This window comes from Salvia hispanica, chromosome 5, assembly GCF_029641045.1.
Source record: "Salvia hispanica isolate PSC_SH4W2 chromosome 5, Shi_PSC_v1, whole genome shotgun sequence".
In the NCBI taxonomy this organism is placed as follows: domain Eukaryota; kingdom Viridiplantae; phylum Streptophyta; class Magnoliopsida; order Lamiales; family Lamiaceae; genus Salvia; species Salvia hispanica.
In genome coordinates this window covers 29,969,643-29,979,309 of record NC_142696.1, presented here as the reverse complement: position 1 = coordinate 29,979,309, position 9,667 = coordinate 29,969,643, and the positions used below count along the sequence as shown (strand labels likewise).

Below are 9,667 nucleotides of genomic sequence, written 5' to 3'. Positions count from 1 at the left end.
TGTGAAATTCTTCTTTTTCTTTGTTTAGGACTGACCGTGTTACCTTAAAGTGGACGCCGCCCACAACCGGTCTACTAACACAAAGACTTAGACTTTGTTAAGTTAACTTATACATTTAAACATGCAATTAACATCTATTAAATGTAAAACATAACAACGTTATGACAAAACTAATCTTTTTTATACCTTGGAAAATAAAATAAGAGTTTTACAGTATTCAATCACTCGAAACGTGATTTCTAGTATACAAAGTCTAACAGTATCCATTTGGTCCACCCTAACTCTAAGCTCGGCCAATTCCTTCGCAAAAGAACTTTCCTCGGCCTGTTCAATTGCAGCTATCCTCTTCATGCTATGCCTTTCTTTCGACCACCCCCTGGTGGCGAATTCCTCTATTACCGCCATGGCTTCTTCACCCGACTTCCTTAAGAATCCTCCATTTGCACCTGAATCAACCATAGCAAAAATCTTCTCGTTAAATCCAATATAGAGGATTCCTACCTGATGATCCACGGTGAAGCCATGGTTAGGGCACTTTCGGATAAGAGCTTTGAAGCGGCAAATGCCTCGTAGAGGGGCTCGTCATGGCCTTGGATGAATTGGAAGATCTCACTTTTGAGCTTCAAGATTGTTCCTGGCGGATAGTACTTGTCGAGGAAGGCAGCTACAATGTCCTTCCATGTGGAGACCTTTTCTATGGGCATGCATTCGAACCACTCTTTAGCAGAATCAGTTAATGAAAAGGGGAAGAGTCTTACCCTTATGGCATCGTCATCAACACCGTTTAACTTGAGAGTGTTTGAGATCTCCACAAATTTAGAGAGATGGCGATTGGCATCCTCTGTAGCCCTACCTGCAAAAGGAGTTTGCTCGATCCTTTGGATAAGGGGTATGCGTAACTCGAAATTGTTAGCATCAATACGAGGTCCTTCGGGAAAAGTAATTATATTCCCATGATTGAACATGTTCATCACGGGTTGTATTTCCTTGTTCTTCTTTTCCAAAGCCTCGCGGGCTGCCCTTTCCGCATCTCTCTCGTCCATTAGCAGCTTCACCATTTCTTGCAGCTTCTCGATGTCTGTTCGGTCACCCATTGTTCCTGATCCTTTTTAACTTCTTATTTTCCTACGAATTCTTTCAAGTTCTAAATCGAGCGGTTCTAGGTTGTCCTTCCCAGAGCGCATTCGTATACAAAACCTGCAAGAATAAAAAACAAAAACAAATTAAAAACTAAAATTAAAAACTGAAAGCAATTAAATTCCAAAGTAGTAAAATTATTCGTTCGAAGATATCACTCCAAAGTGTATTGTCTTCCCCGGCAACGGTGCCAAAAACTTGATGCACTTTTTATTAGCAGTAAATAAACCTGCAAGTATACAGAGTATACATAGTTTAGCTAAAGGTTAGTACCGGATATCGAACACGGGGAAGGCAAACACAAAGTGTCTATCCTCTACTAAGACTCAATTACTATCTGGAAAAGCAAAGGGTTTTGAAAAACTTTTGAAAAACTAAAAACAATCAAAAGTATAAAACAACTAAGAGCAAATAAAACACGGAGATAATCGATAGAGATAAGGGAATCCCAGGGATTTGCATAATTAGTGAATTGCTTGTTCGTCTTGAATCATGCTTATACCTTGTGAGGATTTGAGCCTTAATTTCATTCTTGTGTGATTTATCTGCATGCATGTATATGTTTCTAGAACTTGCTCCTCGTCTTGCCTAAGTTTATATAGTGTTTAAGTTGATTTAGGAGGATGATTGGTCATCTTTTCTTAGCCTACTTTTATCCAAATTTTTGACCCTCTCAAAATTTCAAAATTTTTCCTTTGGAGCCAATTTTGAGCCTTTAAGCCTTTTCTTTGGAAGCCAACATAATGGGGACAATTCCTTGGGTTAGTTAGTTTTTGCTATCTTATTTTGTAAAGGAATTGGAGAGATAAGGGGGAAATATAAAAGTAGTGTGCTGAATGCAAAGAAAGTACAAGTTGAGAAATTGAAAAAAAATTCCAAATATGTGCTTGATTTTAGAAAAGAAAGGAAATGATGTGTAAGAAAGAAAAAGAAAAGAAAAGAAAAAAAAATGTGAAAGGTTGTGAACAGATAAAAAAATATAAAATAATCAAAGGTTTGGAAAGTGAGTTGAAGGAGAAAAATAAAGTGTTAAAAGTGTTTTGGGTTTAGAAAAGTGGAGTCAATTTTACTCTACTTGGGATATTTTTATTTTTAGTCACTTTTTAGCCAAATATTCCTCACCTACCAAAGAGCCTACATTACAACCAAAGATAAAGACATTTTGGACTTTTGATGCTTAATCACATCTAGTAGAGGAAGGAGGAGACTTTGAGCAAGCCTATGGTAAACTTTGCATGATGCATGATTTGAGTGATTATATACACATTACCCATATACACTTTGAGAGTGAGAGAACACTGTTGGGGAAATAACGCAGCGGAAATTGCAAATTAAATAAATCCACTAAAAGAATCTATTTAGGTGATTATGGGGATCAATTCAATTTCATGCTTGAACATGTAGAGACATATTATTGCGCAATTAATCACATAATTTAGAATTAAATTATGATGTTGAATACCTACAATTATGATTCTCCAAAGAATCGAAGTGGCTCGCTACTTCTCCACGTGTAGATCTTGAAGCTTTGATTGTGAATGCAAGACCAAAGATCTTCTAACCTATGACCCTTAACTCTATAGATCTAAATTCCTTGTGGGAGGAATATCTTAGAAATTATAAGGATCTTGAAGGAGAAGACAAGAAAAACCAATTGCACACACTATGCAAATTTCGAAATCTCCTATTAGTGAGGAGCTCGAAAATTGCAAGCTTGGAGGCTAGGTTTAGGTTTTGTGTAATGTGTATTGTCTCCTCTCCTTACATCCTTATTTATAGAGTTTATAATGGGCTAGGTTAGGGATCTATGGGGCTTGGATTGAGCCTCCCCAATTGGACCTTCTTTACTAATTAAATTATAACCCATAATTCAATATAAGGCCAATGGAATATTTCTTGTGCCACTATCGAAGAAATACTGACCGCCCATCCAATCCGTGATTACAAGCAATCCGGGTTAACCTCTTTAATATATTATTTCCCGTGTCTAAGACTTTCTATATCCACTAATTAATTTGTAGTCTGCTATAGACTTTAAACTAATTAATATCTTTTTATTTCCAAGAGTTTGTCTAGTACGAGATATATATCAAAATATACTTTTCCTTTTCTATTTATTCTTGGATTAAATCCAAACCGGCCGGGTTTCCGAATAATAGAACTTCTCTCGAACACCTCTTGGGGATATAGTCAAACCACTCAGGCACACGATTCAATGTAATAATAAAACTGACACCATACTAGTTATTAATTACTACTACCCAAGATATCAGGAATATTGGGTTACGAAAAACCCGCACCTATTGATAAGTCAAAGCAGCGTATGATTAAATAACGTGTGTCCTATATTATTACAAAGATTAGGAAATATTAAATCTCCAAGACATCGTCTTACAGTAGATAGCAACAGAGACGTGTCTATACTTTAGATCCATTCAATGCTATACCACACCAGTGTCACTAGTCATTCTCAAGGTAAAGACGACTTTCGGATGGACACTGCAACCTTTCACGATAGGTAGCCAAAGCCTATCTAGGTTGTGAAAAAGTTTTACTTCTACAAGGTACCGGTTGGGCCACCTACTGTGATGACCTGTTCCACGACACAACCTTCAATGTAGAAAACTTAGACTGATCTTACTTTCCGGCGCTTTAATTATATAATTTAATATATAATTAAATACGGTCAATACCCATTAAAGTAAAATACACAGTATGAAGAAAACATTTATTATTCTCATTAAATGAAGAGTGTTTACAACATACAAGCAATTTATCAAATTCAAAATAAACTCGAAAAATATTTTTTAGTATCTATGTTCCAACAAACACTTCCCATCTTTGGAAGTTTGCCACATGTGAGGGCTTGAATTCAAGTATTCCACAACTTAGTAATGAAAGTGCACTAATAAGCCTTACTTGATTTGATTGCGTTAATACATGCTTAATCTATTCTTTCATCTTTTGAGGCAATTATGACGTTAGTCCTTGTGCAATCCGAGCGACTATTCTTGTGTCTTTATTGTTTTGTTCGAGGACAAACAAAAATGTAAGTTTTGGGGAGTTGATACGCTCGGATTTTGCACTATTTTAAGGCCATTATTTGGTCTGTTTTTTATGTCAAAGTCACTCTACACGTCCATTATTTGCATATTTTGTCTATTTTGTATTTTGACGTGTTTTGTGAGAAATGTGCATAATTGAGCCGAAAAAGGGAGCCAAAACGCAAAGTCTGGAAATCTGGAGTCAGACGGCGACCGGTGACCGCCGCGGATATGTGCGGCGACCGCCGGCGCCCGGCGGGCAGATCAATGCAGCGGTCCGCCTCGGAAAAATACGCTTGGAAGAGAAGTCTAGTCCGGCGACCGGTGGAAGTCGTGCGGCGGTCCGCCGCTGAGGGAACAGACTCTCTGGAGTCCAACGCGGCGACCGCCGGCCAAGGTGCGACGGCCCGCCGGAGAAAGGCGGCGAATCCGAGAAGCCCTAGATTTGCGCTCAGATTTACCATATTTTGGAGATCTTTTCCTTCTACAACAAGGATTGGTTTTTCCCTATGAATAAGACCTCAAGCTTCATCAAAAAGAGGAGAGCTTCTATTTGCAAATAATTCATAGAGATCAAGAGCTAGAGTACTTCACTTGTGCAAGGAGTTGGAGAAGGATTTCAAGAACATCAAGAACGACAAGGATTCAACCTACGGGTTTTATTTGCTTTAATTTTATGTTCAAATTGTCTTCCCTTAAATCTATGTTTTTAGCTTATTCAATTATGTGTAACTAAACTCATAGGATTCCAGGGATGTGTTAGTAACGACTTTGGTTATACAAATTCCTTTTTCTATTAAATATCCGTTTTGTTTTTACTTTGTTTCTTCCCTAAGTAGTTCTTATGCTGCATGATTGAGTGACACAATCTTGCATGATTTAATATAACTTTCTTCATAACTGTGACAGAGTTCTAGCGAGTTAGATTCACTTAGTAGACGCTACAGTTAGCTTCCCTTAAAACGACACTGTTAATTGAGAGTGAGGACTTTTTAAGGGTCTTAGGAGCTTTTTGGAGTTACGTGTTAGGATTGACAACCCTAACTTTGTAATCAACGTTTTGTATCGCATGAGCATAAGCTAGGTGACTCGTCCTTTCAAAGTATAAACTGTGTTAGGCTATTGTAGTTGGAATTTGTATAACCATAACTGTGAACGCACATCCCTGGGATTCCCTTATCTCTATCGTCTATCTCCGTGTTTTATTTGGTCTTAGTTGTTTTACGTTTTTTATTGTTTTTAGTTTTTCAAAAGTTTTTCAAAACCCTTTGCTTTTCCAGATAGTAATTGAGTCTTAGTAGAGGATAGACACTTTGTGTTTGTCTTCCCCGTGTTCGATATCCGATACTAACCTTTAGCTATACTATATATACTTTGTATACTTGCATGTTTATTTAGTGCTAATAAAAAGTGCATCACTGGAGCCCTGAAGGCCAAGCCGGGGTGCGTCAACAGGAACATTCATACGGTGGAGAATGGAGCCGGGTAGAGGAACATCAGAGTTTCCAAGCCTATACAGAACCCTACCCAATCTCTACCCAAACACCCAACTGGCCGATGGAATACCCAAGCTATCAACCTTACTCTGGAAATCAAGGTTATGAATCTTACCTACCTACATATCAACTTGACCATTCCAACCACTACCCTTCATATCCAAGTCACCTTCATCAAACCTGTCCCTCTGGAGCAGGGGATTATTGTCCGACATGGTTAGGTGAAGGGTGGCAACCTTCCTATACTTAATCCTACCCAGACCAACCTTGTCCAGATCAACCTCATCCCCAATCTCAACCTCAGCAGAGTTTGGAGTCAACATCCGAGGAGAATCACAATGAAAACTCTGTAGCATGGGAGACTGAGGGAGTGACTGCATTCCAACCGAGCGTGCGAAGTGGCACAAAATCAGAAGCTGAAGTGATCATGGAAATGCAGCACACCTATGAGGAGCAACAGTCCCACATGGACATCATGATCAAACAAGTGGCTCTATTGGCCGAAATGATCAAAGAAGCGAAGGAAAACAGAGCCAAGTCTTAGGTAGATTGGACTGCAGAGGTGAATGAAGGACTGAAGAGAGCTGAGGAGAAGGAACTTGCTGAAATGAAGGAAAGGTCAGAGGCACTGTCTGAAGAGAAAGAAACTTGGCATTTGTCATCATCTTTTTCCGTCTCTGTGATGACTGGATCAGACTTGACATTTGTTTTTGACTCATCGTCGTTTTTTGCAATAGTCTCGATGACGGAACCAGATGTGACCTCCTTTTTAGCCATGTCTCCTTTTTAGCTAAATATGCAACTGCCTCCGTAATTTTGTTGAGAAGCTTATTCGTCTCGGAGAAGTAAATGGCATCCTCAACGAAATTATGATAAACAACATCCAGAAATTCTTGCCATGAGCACTTAGGATTCGAGCGTCGATACTCGTGGAGCCATACGGATGCGGGATGGTCAAAAAATAACCTCACAAAAAAATAGACGGTCAGCATCATAAAACAATTGATAATCAAAATATTCCTGAATATCCAAAATCCATCTCATTACTCCATCCGTCCACGAAAAATAGGACACATTATAAATGACATGAGTTTTAATGTGCAATCGGTAAAGTAAGAGAAAATGAGAAAAAGTAAAAGAGAAGTAGTGTTAGTGGAATGTGAGATCCATATTATTAGTAAGAGAAAAGAGAAAAAAGTAAGAGAGAAGAGAAAAAAAGTAAGAGAGAAGTAGTGTTAGTGGAATGTGGGGTCCATATTATTAGTAAGAGAGAAGGAAAAAAAGTAAGAGGGAAGTTGTTGAAAATTTTCCTTATTAATTGTGCTCTATTTTTTGTGGACAATCAAAAATGACAAATATGCTCTATTTTTCGTGGACAACCAAAAATGGCAAATGTGCTCTATTTTTCGTGAAAGGAGGGAGTATTATTTAATCGGTATACTCTATATATACCGTTAATTTGATATTTCGATATATATTCCAGACTTCTGATATATCGATAATATCTATATATACCGTATTTTTGGTATATCTATATATTCCAGACTTCATATTGTTACCGTATTGAAAACTTATAATATGATATCCTACCGTACCTTACCAAAAATTACGGCATACCGAAAATTCAATATTTTTCAGTACTATACGAGTGATGTACCACTTTCGGTGTTTTCACCCACCCCTAGTCAAATGGACCTTGAAGAATGTGTCCTAAATGCTAAAAACATCAATTCAGCAGGATGCATGCATACAACCTTCACAACATTGACAAGGTCAAAATTTGTTAATATATGAAGTTGAACCAAAAACATAACCCAGATGGTGCTGAGTTACCACATGAACATACATATCCATAACAAGACCCCTCCACATGGGGCGGAGTGGGTCGGAGTGGGTCGTCAAAAATGGAGCTGTAGATCTTCGTCTGAGAGTGAGGATTTGGAATTGAAAGCTATAAAAACGGTGAAGGTTTATTTTTTTATTTTTGTTTTTTGTTTCAGTGTTGTATAGACTCTAAGCTTCCACCTAACTCTAGGTTCTTCGAATTTTAACAGAAGAAAATTGACTTTTTAGATTTACAAAACCATGTATATACAGAGTTGGAATTCAATTGCCGAAGATGATGTTTTTTGTTAAAAAAAAAGATCCCTCCACATTTTTCAATAAGCTCTGTAACCTTAACAAATGTGTATAGTTTTGAAAAATATAGTGAATATCATTGTCGTCATGTCCGTAACCATCAAAGGTTACATCATGACTTGGCAATAGCGAATTTGACGACGATGTTCATATTTCAAAATATCCCTACTATTACATTCTGAGAAGGTCGATGTGAGCTTAATAACAACGGTTACCGGTCGCTTAAGCAAATATAGTTTGAATGTCAATATGCCTTGTCCACTTTACAAATGTTTGAATCTTGATTTTTTCATGATGTTGTATTTGACGTCTCATGGCTTTAACAACACCGTGCTACTTACCTTTGTTACGATCACACATTAAAGCCTTTGAAATATTACGACAACCCACCCATGGATAAATTGTTTTTAGGCATGGGCAATACCTTTTGACATATATAAATTTTTCGTGGTCACCCCCAAACCCATCATGCGAGACATTAAATGGACCCATGGGTGCAACACATTGATGGTGCTTGAACCAATGTATGTGATCCATTAATTTTAGCAAAGTTCCTTCTTGGGTAAATCTTGTTCTCACAACCTCTTCTTTACCGTAAAATGTCGCAATGACAATCAATCCATAACATAAATTTGACTCTTTTTGATCACTTACGGGAAGAATGCACTTGGGATTAGTAAGCAATAAACAACTATTAGCCATTTTGAAGAATGGATCATTTGTAAATCAAGATCATACAATACAATTTATAAGTGATAGTGATCTACCATAATAACAGTCGAGAATAAGAAACTTTCAACAATTTACTATGGTATAATCAACTCTAAATTCCTATCTTATCTTAATATATTGAATGATAAAGATGGACCCTCACTAAAATAGTTCCCCAAGGACTCAATCAGATCAGAGGATTGTGCAATAAGTATTTGCGAATCACTCTATCCTCCCTATGTGTCCTAATTTTCCATTTTGGTTTATCCCTTATAAATTGTCCAACTCATACTACACACATGTGTGATGCACGAGTATTTTAAACCACATATTCAGTTTTTTGCTAGTTATTTTCTACTAATAATAGCAACATTCCCCGACAACTCATAAGAATAACAAGTGATATTTGTCCAAAATCACCGTCAAATACTATCACCCAAACTCCTCTCCAAAGCTTCAATACAATACTCCATCCGTCCCATAAAATGTCTCACTTTCTTTTTTAGTTTGTCCCACTAAAGATATCATATTTCCATTTTTAGAAAAAGTTGTCTCTCACAATATTATAAATATTATATTTTCTCTTCCCACCCACCTAACACACAAAACAAAATCTCCTAAAATTATGTACCATCCCACAAGTGTGACATCTTTTATGGGACGGAGGGAGTACTTGTTAACTATACGAGGTTTCATAATGACAATCAATTCCACAAGCCTAATTCATTGTTCAGTAGTATTACAAGTGGAATATTCATTTAGATTAACAGGAATCTTGAATTGAGAATGAACATTTTTTCTCTGGCTAATACTACTATATAGTAGAGAAGCTATACCACTTGCAGTCACATTTAAAATAAATGTTTTTTCGTAACGTATTTCTGTTTACAACGATTTCTATATACGTTTTTCTAGTTCCTCCATATCTATAAACAAAAAAAATATTACACTGCTATTCGGACTGATTGAGGACATTCTCAAATCATATGTTGTAGTTCATCGGTGAACTATGTAAATCTTGAAGTAACTTACTCTTGGTTATAGATCATTATAACATATTAAAATTTCATTCATTTTTCATTAAACATGAAAAGTTTGGAATGATATTGTTCATATTGCATGACTTGCGTGAATCTTTAC

The 9,667-nt window shown here is 37.0% G+C and overlaps 1 non-coding gene across 1 annotated transcript; it reads left to right on the top strand.

Moving 5' to 3' along the window:
• Nucleotides 1-517: 517 nt before the first annotated feature.
• On the top strand, nt 518-623 carry LOC125191510 (small nucleolar RNA R71). Its single transcript, XR_007171183.1, has one exon. It is a non-coding gene; the product is annotated as a small nucleolar RNA R71 (small nucleolar RNA).
• Nucleotides 624-9,667: the final 9,044 nt, after the last annotated feature.